Source organism: Nipponia nippon, unplaced genomic scaffold (assembly GCF_047370975.1).
Source record: "Nipponia nippon isolate SJK-2023a ecotype South Korea unplaced genomic scaffold, ASM4737097v1 scaffold_16, whole genome shotgun sequence".
NCBI classification, from domain to species: Eukaryota; Metazoa; Chordata; class Aves; order Pelecaniformes; family Threskiornithidae; genus Nipponia; species Nipponia nippon.
In genome coordinates, this window is record NW_028262332.1 from 5,406,657 (window position 1) to 5,424,224 (window position 17,568).

At 47.8% G+C, this 17,568-nt stretch overlaps 1 long non-coding RNA gene across 3 annotated transcripts in view; it reads left to right on the forward strand.

Annotated features, from left to right (window-relative positions):
- Window positions 1-17,568, forward strand: part of LOC148056222 (uncharacterized) — a 53,235-nt gene that overhangs the window by 25,150 nt on the left and 10,517 nt on the right. For 2 of the 3 annotated variants that reach the window (XR_015703673.1, XR_015703671.1), the window contains exon 2: window positions 16,778-17,085. This is a non-coding gene — a long non-coding RNA (uncharacterized LOC148056222). Of the gene's footprint in view, window positions 1-15,825; window positions 16,081-16,777; window positions 17,086-17,568 lie in introns of those variants that run through there. The other variant, XR_015703672.1, reaches the window with a different exon arrangement.

Here is a 17,568-nt window from a genome sequence, read left to right on the forward strand (position 1 = left end):
CTCCTTCAGTGCCCGGGTGTCAGCGCTGCTGTGAGCTCTTCTGTCCTACTTCTGCTAACCTTGAACGATATTCACTTCTGAAGTTGATATACTTGGTCCCTTCCATCTCACCACCCATATGTATGCAATTGTATAAATAAAGAGATAATAAGACTCCACGCCATTAAATTCAGGGAACTGATGCATTTCAAATGCAGAAAACAGAAGCAACTGAAAGTCTTGCTAATTTTTACACTAATTTACACCAGAGGGAATAAGAAGTCTCTTAAATCAGATGCTAATTTTGTTTACTTAACTTCCTAGCCAGCACAATGACCTTTCATCCATGAGTAGGAACAAATTAGTGCAGAAGTTCTTTGTGGGAGACAGGAGAACTTGCCTCAACCTGATTCTGAATAATACCCAATTAAATGTACTTCTAAACAACTCTGCCTTCCCTCCTAGAAGGAAGATTCAGATAAAAGAACAAAACGATATGCCTTTTATTTGCCACTTTACAAAATCCCTTCACGTAATGCAAACAACCCTAACCCTAGTGTGTCTGATACAGGATTTGCAACGCTCTCAGTTATTGGTAAGAGGATAAGAAGCTTATTACCGTTTACTGGGGGAAGATAAAAGATCCCCTGTTCCCCTTGCTAGGAGGGGAATGGATTTCCATGTTTATCAACAATCAGGAAAGGTGGGTGGGTGGGAGGTATTTGGGTAACAAAGCTGTAAACACACACACACAAAATCTTTCTGGCAGAAAGAAAGAACAGGAGTTCTTCATATTTGGTAATGGGATAAGAGACATTGAACACGCTCTTTGGTGAGATAAGGAGCTTACAGTGAAGTGGAAATGCTTTTTGGTATCAATACAGAGATCTAGAGGCCTCCTGATGATTAGGAAGCAGCTAAGCGGCTACCTGGGGATTTGCGAAGAGAACAGGGGGGCTCTTGATGTGGCAACAGCTCTGGCGCGTATGCAGCCATGGTGCGGAGTGACCAGCCACCTGCAGCTCTTCGTGCTTAGACAGAGGTTTCCCCACAGGCTGTGGGTGGGGAACCAGCCAGTGAGTCCCAGCTATAGGACAGCAAATGAGATGGCAGATCCCAGTTGTGCCTTTGGTCACCATGGATGTGACATAGTGATGGATGGGGGACGGCACCTTCGATCTCAGGGCGTACAGGGCTTGAAAGATATTTGAGATACAGGCATCTCCAGCATCATCCCTTCTGCCACCTCACGCTCTGTCCAGGCCACAAGGTCTCTTCTCCAAGGAAAATCAAGCTGTTTGTGCTTGGCATGGGAGATGGTGATGAGGCAGGAGGAAAAGCAGAAATCCAGACCCACACAGTGCATTTGAAGGGATGCCTGTCCCTTCCTCGCTCTTGGAGGCAACGTTTCATTTCCCTAGCCATGCTCTCCTTGTCAGGTTGATGTAAATTTAATATCTTTGGGTTATAATGACAGAAAACCAAACAATTTCCAGGCATTTGTCACACAGTAAATGAAAGAGACAATGCAGCAGCGGGCAGACCATTTGATTCACTGAGCTGTAAAGGCTGCTGCCCGCAACACCACGTTCAAACACTCATCGGGAGGAAAATTGAGTGAAGCACCCGGTGGGAGGAGAAGTGTCATGGCAGGCTCTGACGCTGCTTGGTGCATCAAGTGCTGAGGCACCGCAGGGGCTGGGTGGGCATCAGAGGAGGTTAAAAGTCAAATGTATTTAAATGTTAAATCTGTGGCACAAGTCTTGTTTAAAATAGGCTCCTTCTAGCTGGAGGCTGGTGGTGTGTTTTAGATATAAATGGCTTTCTGCTGCAGCTGGAGTGGAAGAGGGGTGACCTCTAAGCCAGCACCTGTGCTGTGTTGGTGGCACGCAATATCTTGAACATCTCTGGCACCGGCTCTCCTGCTGCAGCCACTGTTTCCCACGTAACTCGTGGTGCGTGCCTGGTTCGCAAGGAGCCGTGAAATGGCAATGGGGTGCCCATGAGCAAGCCTGCCTGCTGCACTGGGGTCAGCAGGAATTCTTTGGTTTTTCTTCCCCGAATGCAGATTGGGGCACATTGCTCAGGCTGGGCCAGATGTAGGGTCAGCAGGATCTCGTCTGCTCGACTGTGGCTCGTGCTTCTGTGTCAAGGCACAGCTAGAGCAGAACCCCATCAAACTGCTCTTCCCTCCTATCCTGCTAGAAAGAAATAATTCAGCATTTTTTTTTTCCCCCCAAAGAAACTGAGGATGTTACCTACACAGTCCTAGGGACACTTAACAAGAGCAGACATCTAATTCCTCTCTTTGCTCTTTTGTAAATCTCCACCACGGAGTCACAGCTGCTGTTGCATCTATCTCTGACAATGGAAGCTTCTTCTGTGGGTCTCCTCTCCTCCCAGGAGCCACAAGAGGACCCCGGTCAGAGCAGCAGCCTGGGCTTGTGAGGACCCCAAGCACAGATCCAATGGTCAGGACAGCTCCTACCTTCCCTTCAGAGTGACTTTATTCGTAAGCATGGATATCATTATAGCAGTACAATTCCTGTAGCTGTGGTTTTCTAAAGACAGAAATGAGAGAGTCTTGTGAGGAAGTTGGTTTTTTTTAATGTGCTAATGCCACTGAGGGAAAGGAAAAAAAGCTATCCAGCATACCAAACTTTCTTCAAACACATAGAGCTATGCAGACGAGACTGTGCTTCCTACCCCCAGAACTCCCCAGTTTTAGTGCTTTGTGTCAATCTTACACCCTTACCAGTATGCACCAATGTGCCTGCCTCCAGCTAAAACATCCCAGGAAACTTCAGATAAAAACAGTAAGAGAAAAGAGATCCTTTCTTTACTTTGTTTTTTATTCAGCTCTTTAACCTAGTAACTCTAATGTTTCTTTTTTTAGTTTAAACAAGGACTTTCAAGGTAGCAATGGCTCTCTGTGAAAGGAAAGAAGAAAAACATCTAGACTCCCCTAATTTTTTTTTTTTTTTAAAAGTCAGTTTTCACATGCTTGTTAGTTTTTGGTAGCTTCACAGTCTGTCACTTAAATTAATTTTTCAGAGGTAGCCACTAATTGTCTTTATTTTCTGGAGACCCCAGGGTGCAGTGCTCAGAGCTGAGCACTCTGCAACTGGAAGAAACTTGCATTTTCCAACAAAGTACGTTTAGGCTGAGTTGTGACTTAGGAAAAAGAAACTACAGACACCAGTACACCATGGGGGCCGGTTTCAGGTCTTGGGTAGTTCCTGCAAAACAAAAAAACAAAACAAAAGCTTTTGTTAGTTCCTGCAAAAACCAAAGACTTAAATGAGCCATGATGAGGAGGGGTGAACTCCCTGTAAGCTTGTAGCAGAAAAGCATGAGCTAAACGTGGGATCTTGTACTAAGCATATTTTACTATAGGTGTCATGCTGCATGGCTCCTTTTTGGTCCCCAATGTGAAGGCCCACTGCCAGGGGATCTGTTGTCCTCTCTGGAAGCTGCTTCTCCCATTAGGACCTGGGGACCATGCGTTAAGATACAGGGAGAGATTATTTTGCAACCAGCGCTAGCTAATCCTATCGTATTTCTCTCTCCTTCCTCCAGTGTCTGGATGAAGAGCTTGGGAGCCGTCTGTCCATGCAGTGCACAGGTCACTAGGTTTCTTCCCTGGAGAAATGTCCACTTAATCCTCTATATTGCAGTAGGGCCAAGAACAGCCCAGGACCGCTGCTGCCATGTGGTGTGTGACAGTCCTCAGCCCAAAGGGTTCAGACTGGAGGGTTAAATCCATATTCATGGCTCTCCCTCCCACCACACTGCGGATCCAGGACTTGGGCTGCCTCCCTCACAGATGGGAAGGCCAGGAGGATGCTCCTCGGATCCAGATCCAGAGCTCAGGTCTTTTCAGATAAGGATTTAGGTTTGGGCTTCTCTCCAGTTGGGACAGGCAACAGATTCATGCCTCGCTTATCCTCCCCTTGACAAACCCTCCAGCTCAGAGGATAAGCTCCAAGCCTAACTAGTTATCAAAGGGATCCAGATGCCAGCTAGCCGAGTGTGCTTTCTGGCAAGGGCCAGCGTTGCGCTGTGGCCTCTCCAAAGGATTGCAGAGTGGAGTGGCAGTTGTGAAACTGCTCCGGAGGGGCTGGCAGCAGACCAGGCTGCCAGTGCATTTATTTATCGGTGGGAGAAACTTATGCACTAAGTCTATTGAGGTGCACAAGTTATTTTCTTCATGGATATTGCTCTGTGAATTGGGTGGGGGTGTTTATTTTTTAGAGCTGTGAAATGTGTCTGTTGGCTTTAGGTAGGAGCAGAGAAAGAGGATGGAAATGTGTCCCCTCTGAGCTCAGTTTCCTGCTGCTGCATGCCAGTTTTATGGTAAAACTCCCCAAATCTCTAGGTTTTTGGTCTCCACGCTAGGGCCTGAGGACCTGTGGTGGGATCTGTGCTGGTCTGGCAGGAGCTCAGTGAAGGGTGAAACAAGACAGGGAAACCTGCTGCTCCAACCAAGAGTGGGAGAGGGGAAGCACATTGTATTGCTTTTCACAAGAAATAAGAGCGATGCTTTGTGTTTGTTTTATTTTCCCCACCCACAAGTCCTTGCAAGGGCCATGGTTCAGCCTAGCCCCTGTGCTTGCAGCCTCTTCACCACCCAAGCTGCAGGTCCAGCTTGCAGGTCCAAACCCTGCTCACCCAGGGGACCCAGGCACGCGCTGCCCACCCAAAAATAAATCACTGTGACCCCCCTTAGGCAGCTGCTGTCCCGACCGCACGCCCCGTGGCGAGAGGCTGCTGGCGTGGCTCTCCCTGCCCTTGTGCCCGCGGACGGCAGGGGAGTTCTCGTATCCCTTTCCAGATGAATCTTTCTCTCTGGAGTTTAACTCCAGCAAAGGAATGATTTGCTCTTACAGCCTGTTAATGAATTTCTGAAATAAGGAATTAATTACCGTCTGTCTAAATTAGAGTTGTCCTATCCTTTGAGATCCATCTTTTTGATTCTAATTAATTTTAAAAATTACTTTTAGAGTCTTCAGTAGAGATTCTAATTTATTTTACTCTAATATTATTTCTCTGATAAGCAATTTAATTTTTAGATCGGAATCCGCCTAATCTCAAATTTGTCACACAAACTCTGCTCTCTAAGATACTGTTTACAGCTTTTTGTAGATGACAGATCATGATGCACAAATCATTCTTTCTTCTTTTTCCCTTTTAAACACCTGAATGTGTGTGTTCAAAGGAGATTAATTGAAACCCCTCACTGTGCTATGTTTAGGAAAGATCCTTAATATTTTAGAACCAAAACCAAATATTAGTTATAAAGCTTCTCTAATTTCACTTTTTCATGGAGAAAAATGCATGTCTAATTTGCTTTTTTTAAAAGAACATTTGCTTTATGGGTATTTGCTAGAGTTTGACAGTTATTTAACTGGCTGTTTTTATTAACTCATGTTCTCAGCATCAAGTGCAATGGCAGCTGGGGAAAATTCAAATATCAATTTTATGTTCTTATCAAAGCTGCCATCCCACAGGCTGCAATAAACTGTGTTGCAAACTTCATTCTGACTCCTGAATTTGTCCTGCTTGAGTTTTGGACTTCAGATCGTTATTTTTGTTTATTGTGGGGATTGCAACACCTCAGCTGAGACTGCAGCTCCCGGTGTAACCAAGCGCTTCCTCCCCCCGTGTCTTCAGGCCAAATAGAAAAGGCTGTGAAGGGCGAGTCCTCAGCCAGATGCTGCTTTTCATCCTCAGCTGGGTGGCAGTGCCCACACGGGGCCACAGACAAGGACGGGTATATTCGTGAGGCTTGGAGATCAGGGAAGGGCAGCTGGTATAAAAGACTGGGTCTCCATCATGCCGGGTGGTGTGTAGGCACACAGCCCTCTCCTCAGCAGAGGAAAGGATGAACCGGAGTAAAGGGCTGAGCAGACACTGCAGCCTTTCCCTCACTATGGGCATTTTTTTTTTCCTTTTTTTTTTTTTATTTTTCTGTAAAACATGCTTGAAATTTGGTAGAAGGTTTAAAAATATAGTAGCAAGGTTCGGAGACATAACCTGAAGTCTTGCACTGTCTACCAAAATTATAGCAAGCAAAGCCCTAGAGAGTCCTGGAAGTCTTTCTGGTGACCTCAGGGGAATTTGGATTCTCCTGGTATGTCTTATTCGCGGAGACGACCACTGTTGCTGAGTACCTTGCTTGGCTGCTTCTCTGCAGTCCCTCCATGCCCCACCTTGGGGTATGCTGCAGACCATTTTTTGGGCCTGGCACGTGTTGAAGAGCACCGGTGCATGAAGCGGACGCAGTTGCTGGGCTATGCATCTGCTCGGTGTCTAGGGTGTCCTGTAAGAACCTAACTTCCTACATTTGTATGCAAGCTAGGAAAGAAACTCCTTAGTCATTTTGGACAATTTTATATTATAGTTTGTTTGGGTTCTTAAGCTCCTTCTATTTGTATTTTTTAATTCCCACCTGTGTGTGGTATGGATCTTGGATTCTAAGAATCCCAGATGCTTAGCAGATGGTTAGCTTGAAAAAATAATCAAAGAGGCAGCGAAATTCTGTGTTCATGAGCTCCTATTTATTTCAATCTGGTGTTTTGCCTCACAACAAGACTAATAAGCAATTACTCTAGCATCTCAAATGCTTATGCAGTGTAAATGCATCTGTCAACCAGATTCAACATCATCAATAAAGCTGCCAAAGCTGTTCATAATTCAATGATATATGCTTTGAGCATCTTTTTTGAATATAATTTAAAGATTGCAGTCCTATGATTCCGACATTATTTTCTATGTGTTTAAAATACCTCCAGCTGGAAAGATCCATGTATGCATCACATAATCACCTCTGCTTGTGTGGACCACTAGAAACTGTGCCATTTGGCTTGTGTGCCGGTCTTACTTTCTGGCCAGACTCTGACAGGGCTCCCACAAGGGCTGCTGGGGCTGCAAGAGTCTTTCTGGGATTTGCAGTATTTCTTTCCTTCCTTCTCTTCTGGTGAAATTCACCCCTGTCAAGAACTTCATCAAAGTGCTATAAGCCTTATGTGCTGCGCGTGAAGGGAACTTGTTAACAGGGAAGGTGTACTCTGCAATACCCTGGGGGAAGCTTTGTTGTTTGTTTGTTTTTTTTTTAAATATCTTTTGCAGCCAGATATTGTTAGGAAACAGGCTGACGTGATCAGTCTCTACATGTATGTACACACATCTTAATTTCTTTTCTGGATTTCAACCCAATTTGTCAGAGATGTCTCAAATATGTTTTCATTAATGCATATGAACAAATCATGGTGCACTTCTGTAAACTTAGTTTTAAAATTACTTAGCGCTTGAATCCTGCACAGGCATTGAGAGTCCCCCATATGCTCTCCCACCACCTTACACCTCCCTCTTTTCCCCTCGCCCTACCACTGCAACCTCCTTCCTCTGCTCTGCACCTTGCTGTGCAAACATTGTGTAGCGTTATATCATACCAATGCTTGTGGAAACAGTCATGCTGCAGAAAGACATAATATTGATGCCTCAGCTGAAGAAATAGCAGCCCCACAAGCTCAGCTGTTCAGTAGATCCCAACATGTCCATGTGGGAAAGGTGTTCGTGAATGTCCCAGCTGTGGGAGAAGCTTCAAACAGATCTTGCAGTTTGCCCTAAGACACAAATCCATGGGAGATGGTCCTTTATTAGTGTCAGTGCTGGTGAGGGGATACTTTCAACCTAGGGCATCACATTGAGAAAATGAGTATTTTGTATGGCACATGTCAGTTGGTCCAGTTGGTCCCCACAGGTCACTGGTCTGCTGGCGGGGACCAAGACCTGCCTGGGGTCCCAGCTTTCACACCCGTCCACTGCTGCAGCGGGTGAACTTGTAATTACTCATTGGCCGTGCCCAGAGACCTCGGCGATGCTGAGCTCCTGTTGTGCCAAGCACCATGCAGAATCATGCTAAGATAAGCGTCGTCCTCCTCTGCGCTACTGCTTGTACCGACATGAACTAACAGGTGGAGAAATGCGGGGGGCGGAGGGGGGCCCTTTGCTGCCGGCAGGCTTTCGGGCGGGCCGGCTGCGAGCACAACTGGTAGCTGTGCATAGCCAAATCATTAGCAATTGTCCTGGTTTGCCACCTGCCTACCCGTTATTTTCTGATCATGCTCATCCTGTTGGATAGGCTCTCGTTCCTGGATGAAATGAGGAGGGGGCATCAGTTTAGCTTTGCCAAAAGGCCTCCCTGGGAAGCGCCGTGCTCTGCTTGCTGCGTGAAGGATTTCACACACCACTCATGCCATGTCCGGAGGAGCTGGAGAGCCGCAGTTTAACTCCCCCATCCCAGCAGTGCTTCGTGCCCGTTGCTGGGCATGATGCCCAGCAGCTCTCAGGGGCCGGAGCCAGCGAGGCCGGTAATTACTGCTGAGCAGGGTTTGTCACACTTGCATCTTGGGGCTGCTCCTGCAGCCCCTCCTGGTGCTGAGCTTTCCAGCCCCCATAAGCGGAGCTGCCCGGGAGCCAGCGTCTCAACAGGTCTGGATGGACCCAGCTCTGCTTTCCACGTAGGTCTTCCCTCTGAGGGACAGAAACAAACTTTTTGTCACTGTATAATGGGATTATTGCCACTTTCTTGTTTACCAGCTTTCCTTCAGATGTCTGTGCATGGTGGTTTGCTGTCAGGGTGCTCTCGACGCTTATTCTTCCAAGTGTGGTACACATGTTTTCCAGCTTCAAGTAGAGCAGCTAATCAATTGCAAGAAAGTGATGCTCGCTGGAGTTTGGATCCTTCTTATCTCCGCTGCCTAATTCACACAGACCCTCTTGGCCATAGGCTTTTATTGCAGCTCTGAGGAAGGACTGACTGTTCCTCCCATCAGGATCATTTTCTATGAGTCGAAGTCCTCTGTTCGCTTTGCACACTGAGTATGCTAATTTACTCTGCCGCTGTTTTCTAGCCACCCACTGGTGTGAGTTTCTCTTTCTTTTGGTTTGCATTGTGCCTTATGCCAGAGTTAATGGAATACAGATTTCTGAGCAGAGAGAGATCCCAATGATTTTTTAATATTTTTTTTTTAAGTCTCTGCGTGAATAAGAATCTGAGTCTATCAATGCAAGAGGCAATCCTGCACAGTTTAATTTCTCTGCTCTCTCAACTGTGTCAGTTCCTGAAGGGAAAAAATAGTTAAAGCAACACACTAGGAGCAGTAGTCCAAGGTTAGAAAAAGAAGTGTTTTGAAATTGGTTCTTTGGAAAAGATACGTCTCAACTTCAGGCAAGGCAGACCAGGGAGGGTGTGAAGGTCTGAAGGGGAAAAGCTTGGTGTGGGACACCTGCCTGGCTCATGTCCGCAGATGATGCTCTGTGTGGCCCTGGCCATGTTGCACGTGCGCTACAGGACGTGATAGATGTCCGTGTGTCTGTCCTCCTGACCAGGAATCTCGGTCAAGGGCGGAGCCTGTTTGACTCTAGTCCTTGTCCTGTGTATTCGAAAGCTTTCTGGGGAGGACCATGTCTCTCCTTGGCCCTCTGCCATGCCAAAAGCCTGCAGGCAAAGAAGGTGAGGAGGTCAGGGCAGGTTTTAATGTCACCACCACCGCAGAGGTGGTTGTGGGGTTTACCTGCGAGTAAGAGGGGCTGCCTAATGCATGGCTGCATTATCCTCATTGCCAGCCCTGTAAAGTTTCTCTTTTTCAAGAGATTTTGGAGTGATCACATGCTAATCTCTTCCCATGTCAACAGAAAAAACATCCTGGCTGAGGTTTATGCTAAACTGAAAATATTTTGTCCTAGCATTAATTCCTTTATTGGCCTCCAGGAACAAGCCAGATTGCTTTGACTGACCTTAGGTTGGGTGTTGGGTTTTTCATTCCTAGATTGCCCAAAAATTAAGTGCTCATCTGATGAATGCTGGGAAGAGGTCAGCTGGATTGTGTGTGTCTCAGCACTGGGCTGGGTTTTGGGGGTGGGTTTTTTTGGTCTGTTTCCCTGACATTTTGTAAATAGTCCCATCACTGCTGGAGATGAGTCCTCCTGTTTCTGCATGCACACATGTTCTAATAGGTCCTTTGGAGCCTTCAGTAAAAATAGACTTAAAATCCATGTTTGCCGGGAGCATCCTCTGTCTCGACCTGTGAAACCAGCGAAGTCGAAGGCTTACCAAAACACCAGCCATATACAGTGAACCTAGACTTTTACCATTGGGCTCATGAGGAATTACAGGATCGCTTTGCATTGCATATTTTTACACAGGAGATTACATTGCATAATTTTACTCCATTTCATGCTTTCACAGCTGAGAATTTTTTTAAGACCATGCAATAAGTGAAAAAGTGAAGGTGGCTCCCCCCTCCCAGCAAGCTCTGTTCAGCTGAGCTCTCAGCTGTTAAACCCAGCCTGGTTTTATAGCCAAGAGGTACAAAGAAAAAAGACGAGAGAAACATTTACAACACTTTATGAAGTATTTTACAGAAGAGTGATGTGGCATATATAGGCTGGTTAATAGTGTGGTATAAGTGTTTTACTGGTACTTGTAAGTGATGCAATTGCCACACAAGCTCATGCTAATAAAACCTTTAATCGGCACCATATTACTATGGTGTCTTGAGCCAAATCCTGTTGCCATCACTCACGCAACTGATCCGCAGGGAGCTGATGGGGCTCCCTGGGGAGGGAGCCAAGCCAAGGCCCCGAGAGGCTTCCACAGCTACGTGCCAGCACTGTGCAAGCTAACGGGCACGGTGGGCTCAGCAGGTCCCCCACCCCATAACTGATGCAGCCGTGAAGCCTTGTTTTTCCCCAGGCTGGAATATGCTCTTGCTCTGTTTCACAAGATGGTGGTTCTTTGCTCTTTGCGTTGAGGCAACGTGCATGGTTTCTGTAGAAATATCAAGTAGGCTTGGAGGCTGCAGTCTCTGGCGGAGGCGCTGTGGCAAGGGTGATGGCCATGCAATGCCCAGGGTGGCCACTCACCGCAGCATGGCATGGCCCAGGCCTTTGAAGGGCGGAGGGTGTATTTAGACTAGAGAAGCTCCAGGGTTCACCTCTCCATGCAGGAGAGCATGGCAGTGGCTGGTGAGATTCCACTCTTGGTCTTGCTGAGGTTGCTGCTGGGAGGTCTCCCATGGGACACGTCAGCAGGTAGAGCACTGCCGACAAACTCCGGCAGGAGCTGCAGAACTGCTTCTGAAAAGTGGAGCCTGGAGGGAAAACCAGCACCATGCAAGAGACCTTGAGGGTCCACGGAGAGCAGATCATTACAAAGCTTCCCTGCCTGCATAAAATTTTCACGATGTTTCTCAGATTCCCCGTGTCAAGTCTCCGTGTAAATTCTGCACTGTTTGTGGAGGTTACCAGGCCAACTGACTTCATATTGATCTTTCTCTCTGCATTATCATCAGATGTAACTAAAACCAATCAAGGAGCAGCTGCATGCAAGCCCGCATTCAAGCGGACATAAATACAAATATCCGTCCTGTTCTGCAGGCTGAATTCCATCAAACAAATTGGCTTGGGGGTGGAAGTTAGCCCTGTTTCTGCTTAAAGTCACATTTTTCTAGCAGAAGAGGTAGAAATATCGGGTTTCAGAACCATATGCATCTCTGCCTTTACGCCAACAAAAAACAATCAGGCTCCAATCAAAACTTGTCCCCTGTTATCTTGACAGCTGCTGACGATGATGGATGGAGACAGGTTTAGAAGATCAAATGCGAGACAATCTGTACTGCATTTCAAACCACCTTAGGCTTTTAAGTGCCGATATGACATCTGGTGGACTCAATAACGCGAACTGCACTTTAAAACACCTCCGCTGTCCCCATCAACCCTTATTTACCATTGTTATAAATTAATAGCTTTCTCCAAGATATTTTAATGTATTATCCCACATGTGCATTTTGTGTGTTGTTCTGTTAGGGATAGGCCATTGAGTGAAATTATAACCGCATGGTTCTTTTTTTTCCTTAACCACCAGTGGTTTGCTATTTTTTATTATCTTTTCTGCCTGGAGGAGTTTTAGAACAAAGTAACTTTTAAAATCACAGTATTTCTTTAATGCAATGTCTGGAGATAAGTTTATTGTGCTTTTACGGGATATAAGTAAACACATTTCTTAAATATATTCCCATCTACAAAAAAAAATCCTGCCGTGGCTTTAGGCAAGCAGAATACCAGTGGAGACTGTCAGAGCACCAGTGTGTACCACAGGCCAGGCTGGTATGGGTTGGTGGGATGGTAGAATCTCTTTCTCCATTTTTTTCATGCCTTGAGGGCAGGAGAATATGGGGAGGGCTGCGGGGCCTGAGCTGCAAGGGGATGCTGGTGTAGCTGTTTGCCAAGTGGTGCATTGGGATCACAATGTGGATTTCACGGCAAGCGACGCTGGAGGGAAATGATGAGCAAATGGGCTCAAATTATGCTCAGGGGAAGCGGAGAACTTGCCTCTCCCATTCGCAGCAAGATAGGTGCACAATGGAGTTATTTAATTTCATATTACATGACTGCTGGAGAATGCATAATTTGCTCTGATGACTTGAGGCAAAGCAGGTTGGTTTTTCACATCTTTGACATCATTTTTCAAGGCTGCCAACATCACTTGCTGCCTTGAGGGCTAGCACAGCTCAGAGCTGAGCACTCGGATACCTGCCCGCACCCCGGCTGCATCTCACGGGAGCTGTGGGTGCTCGTGCCGGGGCAGGAGGAGGGGACGGAGGATGGCCATGGCACCCCTAAGACCGGTGCAAAATCAGGCAAAGTGTCAGGGTGTGATTTCTCTGAGTCGTGCTGGCCCTGTGTAGTGCAGCTATCTTAATGAAGTCTTAACGAACTGCTGCTTCAGTGTTTTTTGCTTTTGACATTCCTGCTTGAGAATGCACACAGTGGAGTGCAAAAATAAAGATTGCATCTCATGCATAATGCATGCCCCAGCAACCCGCTTCAACAAATTACCCGAGTAGCTTCTTCCGACGGGGTTGGGGGGAAGGAGGGGAAAAAAAAATATTGTAACAAGTATCTTTCTAAAGAAATGACAAGATAAACACATAAAAAATAGGCATGTAAGAGCATTTCTCAAGAGGGGTCAATTCCAAAATTAAAGATGAAGGTTATGTTGTTGCCGAGTACGGAGCAGCAGGTCTGAACGCCAGATGGGGCAGGGGCAGCAGCGGGTCCCGTAGCGCTTGCATGGACGGGGAGAGCCCGGAGCTGCCGCGGAGGTGGCTGAGGGCTTGACTTAGTGGCATTTGGAACTTATTAGAGGAGTGACTTCATGGGTAGATAGGTAGGAAAAGGGGTTACTGTTGGTTTATTTATCACTTTCCATTTGCTGGTTTGCAAAGACGTGCTGCAACTCTACATTGATGCTGAAAGCAAGATTTTTCTGCTACTTCTCTGGAGACAGGAGCGAGCTGTGCAAAATATAGATTTTTATGTGTGTGGGAGGATGGTGAGGAGGGGGACAGAAAGGTAGGAATGGGCCACTAAAGTGACTTGAAATCTTTCTTGTCGCCAGCCCTGGAGGAGTCTTGGTTTCCCCCACTGTTGCCAGTTGCTGCTCTGCAGCCTGGAGAAGCTGGAGGATGAAGCCTCTCCTCCCTGCATGGGGTATTTTCTGCAAACATGCTACAGCCTTTCCCCCTGCAAAAAGGCATAAAGTGACCAAGATCCTTCCCCGTGCGTGCTTCACCCCCCTGCCAAATCTGAATTATTCACTGCAGGATGGCAGGAGAGGCAGCAGCCCACTCCCCTACTCCGAGAGCAGTTCCCTCCGGAGCGGTGCGCCGTGGTCGGTGCATAGCGTGAAACGTGGATGCCGAGCTGTGGGCTCAGCGTCAAACTTTGTGGTGAGGAGAAATGGCATTTTAGGAGCAGAGGGGGTTTACTTTGCTTTTGCTTCACCCTGGAAGGGGAGGGGTTGGCCCGTCGCCCCAGCGGGGCTGCTGAAGCGAGCAGAGGCGGGTGGTTCGGTGCTGGGCTGCCGGCAGCACCCTGCCGAGGATGGGGCACCCTTGAGCGCTTTCTCCTCTGGAAGCCAAAGCCCCTGAACAGGGATGGGAGGGGAGCATCGCTGCAGCACCAAAACATCAGCAAGCACCAAATGTGCTGATAATTGTACCTTGACAATAACGCCAGCGGCTTCTGGATCATTATGATTCAATGTAGGGCACGTTTTAAGACTGTTTGCAATTGGGTTTTTTTCATTTGAGTAATAAAATGTCAGTAAGCCCTGGCTCCAAATCTCATCTTTTTAACGTCATTCACCCTGACGAGGCCAGGCCCGATCCAGCAAGGCGCGTTGGGGTTTGTTTCAGCTTCCTGCAGGCAGGAGATGGGCAAGGCGGGAGGAGCACGAACGCGGAGCAGCGGCTTGGCGCTGGAGGACTGGCGGCCGCAGGTTCGGGCTGGGCTCTGCGCAGCTTCGTCCAACGCTGGCTCCCAAAGCTGCGGCACCGCTTCTCTGCCAGCACAACTTGCTTTTGCCATCTAGCGGCTGTCCCAAAAAGGCTCAAAAATGGACCTGGGGAGTCAAAGTGGAGATCGAAGAGGTCAGGAAGGGAAATAGGGGGGAGAAATGTAGGGGGGGGGGGGTAATCTGTGCTATTCAAGCAGCTTTTTTCCGAGTTGTTACAGACATGAAAGCGAGACCAGCGTGCCCGGCTTTGCAGAGCGCACTGCTGATACCTAAAGGTTAGCGCTGGAGTTAATCGGCCTGCGAGGCCCGGCCAGAGCGCGGCGTCCCCGGTGTGACGCTGCCAGCGACACGGCTGCGCCTGTTTGCAACATCCAGAGGCCAAGTGCCCTCCACCAGCAGCAGCACCCGCACCCGGCGGTGCGAATCGCTGTGCGCAGCCGCCTGGGAGCGGCTTTAATCAAGTCAAAGGGCTTTAATACGCGTAGGAGCGTGGGCTCGTTTGCACTGAAGTGGTTTGACCTCGCAGGCGCTCTTGCTCGCAGCAAAGCCACGCGTCTGCTTCCAGGTTCGTGCTTTAACCCACAGCCCACGCCTGCCCGGGGTGGAAAACCTCTGGACAGCCACGGCTTCACGCAGCTCGTGTCCGCGGGGGACCAGGGGCCAGGCTTTGGCCGCTGTAAAGCGGGATTTTGGTGTCAATAGAATTCCAAAGAGTTTTGCTGCCTTCTTTTTATATTTTTCTTTCCATATAGTCATTTCTGTTGAATTTGGAACTGATGACAGGATTTGCTTTCCGTCTAGTTTAGGAGTGTTTAAAATAAACCCAAAATGTAAAGCGGGCTCGTTCCCCTCTGCTCGGCTTCTCGGGAGGCAGCGGGGGGCGAGCGCTCCCCCGTCCCCCTCCCCGCAGCCCCATGAGGACCCGTCCCTCCCCGCCCCGGCAGACGACACCCCGCAAAGCCTCTCCCTTGCAAAAAATGGAACTGGCAGCTTTTGTCGAGATTAAAATACCACCCAGATCTGCTGCACTTTTGTTTTTAAATGCTTGAATGCATTAGCATTGATTTATTTGTAATACAACCAACCACCTGTGATTTTTGAATATTATTTCTATTTGTTCTCTTTGGCAGAGGCAATTCTAAGGTTCCTAAGCTGGGGCCGCAGCCTCCCGGCCGTGCTGCCGGGGCGGGGTGGCTTGGGGCTGGCCAGCAGCACCAGGTCCCCGTGTGTATCCCTAACGCACGGCTCTGCCCCCAACGGCACTGAGTATTTCCTCTGTTCAGTGCACCTGTGTAGCTGCACGTATTGTAGGGGACCTAAAGAGGAGGAAAAAGCCTTTTCTTTCTCCTTTTTTTTTTTTTTTTTTTTTCTTAATCTCCACTGGCCTTCAGCAGCCTATGAGAGAAAGGCCACAGCCTGTTTACTGCCTGCAGGCCTGGGCAGAGAGCGGAGAGGTTCGAGGTCACAGGCAAGGACAACGGACCCGCCGGTCCCCCGTACCTACTGGGGTGCTCGCTGCTGAGCTGCCCTCCCAGTGATGCTTCCCGTCACCTTGCACATGTAATGAAGCATGGGCAGGAACTCACTAAGCAAATGAGCCCCTCCTTTAATTCCATTTGCTTACGCTGCTTATTTTTCTCACGCATAATTGTTTTTAAAGGAAAATTTAATTTTGTTTAATGGGAACAAAGTTTAACACTCCGTAAGCTCTGTCTTCTGCAGCCTTCCATCTGGTAAGCTTTTTTCTTTTTTAATTATTTTTAAACCGGCCCAGTAAATTGTGTGTGTTTAAGAGGCACTTCTCATCAAGATGAAATACTTTGATCTCGCAGGATCATCTGTTTTTAAAGAGGTAATGATATATCACATTTCCCCCCCGCTAACCAGACCCAGCAGTGGCTGCGTCCCCTCGGCCTGCCCAGCACCGGCGCGGGCGCGGGCTCCGCTGGGAACGGGGTGCAGCAATCGGAGCGGGGCGGAAGGGGAAAGGGGTCAGGAGAGGAGCTCGGAGCGGGCACAGCAGGGCCCATTAAGAAATAAGTAAGTGGCAAATCATCTCAGGAAAGGAAACATTTGATTTATTTATTTCTTTATTTTTAAGTACAGATGGTGTGGGGGGAAAAAAGGCTGCAAGAAGACCAAGAGCCCTGGGTGTACTATATATAGATGTACAGCTGTTTCCTTCAGGTGTTATATCTCAAAAACATAGGATGATTAATTTTGAAAGTTGAAATGTATAGCAGATTCTGATTACATCTGAGTGTCTATAATTTAGCTACTTAGTAAAATTAACTTGACGTTTTTAGTGAGCTGTGAGGACAATAATGTGTGAAGAGACTGAAGAACAAGTTTGACTGCATGCTCTTCCCTTACCTCCCCCCTTTTTTGATTTGCAAAGTTTATTTTTAACTTTTCCAATTTTTCTGGCAGCTTTCCTCCAACCCAGACAAATGAGTTTGCCTCCCCCTGCTGTCAGCTGAAGACAACGACGTTTCATTACGGAGCTCTCCCGTCCCTGGATGGATGGAGGTGCAAGCAGCCGGCAGCCCTAACTCCAGCTGGAGGTGAGGCTGTGGGTTGGGATCTCCAAGGCACAGCCCGTTTCTCCGAGCATGACGCCTCCAGGAAGGCTGCGGGACCTCCCGTCAAATCCATTTTCATTCTTTGGAGAAGCCCATTGCTGTGAACTTGCAAAAAGCAGGTCAGACCAGGGGACCGCAGAAACGGGCACCCTGAAAGTAAGTGCATGGTTTCACGTTGTTTTTCGTTAATAAAAACTCACCTGCGCAATGTTTGTGTGGGCATACGGAATGTGACAGCCCATCCCACTCACCAGGGCCGAGGACCAGGTTATCTGTGACCTGGGCGATACCCAGCTATCGTACTGGCGACCACCCAGAACGCAGGAGCGCAGCTCTGCCCAAAGGGAGGATGCAACAGCTCCGACCCTTTAATATTAAGCTGCAATTTAGAAGCATCTTTGTGGTATTCAGCATGAGCTGTATATCATCAAACTGTTGGGAAACTAATTTGAAGGAAGGAGGGGAGTTCTTCGGACTTGTCTTGGCCTCTAGATGTTGTGCACGTACTACCAGACAAATCAGAACGGCCCCAGCTCAAGGGGTGTAATAGCTACCTAGCTCCACAGCCGTGTTTCAATGAGCACAAATTCATTTTTTGTGAAAGCCTATTACACGTTAGTTATTTTCTAGAGTGCAATA